Source organism: Bison bison, unplaced genomic scaffold (assembly GCF_000754665.1).
Source record: "Bison bison bison isolate TAMUID 2011002044 unplaced genomic scaffold, Bison_UMD1.0 scf7180017864516, whole genome shotgun sequence".
Lineage (NCBI taxonomy): Eukaryota > Metazoa > Chordata > Mammalia > Artiodactyla > Bovidae > Bison > Bison bison.
In genome coordinates, this window is record NW_011495069.1 from 10,299,180 (window position 1) to 10,299,691 (window position 512).

Consider the following 512-nt stretch of genomic DNA (forward strand, 5'->3'; position numbering starts at 1 on the left):
ATTCAGGAAGGCTACCTGGAGGAGGAGTTCTGGGCTAGATCAAAAAGAGAGAAAGCATCTGAGAAGGTCACAACCAGGTAGAGGTCATGGGGTTGGTGGGGGAAGGTGGTTGTGTTCAGAGTATGAGATAATGATCAACAGGGTCATAGCATGAGCTACAACCTGAAATACTCCTTGGTGGGAGTGAGGTCCTGGCTTTTGTGTTGGGGCAACTTTCTCTGAGAAGCAAGGGGCAATCACAAGCTATCACCTCAAAAACATTTGTCTCTTTATTAAGCACTTAGCAAATGCAGACCCCCGTGCGCTTTATACACATCACAGCCATGTCTCCTAAAGTGTGCTGTGCAAGTCATGGGGCGCATGAGGTGACTGTAGATAGGACGCCAAGAACATTTTGACTTTAATACTGACATTTTATGTTTATGTTTCCCTCTATGTGTGCCAGGTGGCATTCACCTTCATTTACAGTTTAGGTCTTTAAATAGGCGCAAGTTTTAAAAAGTGACTCAATC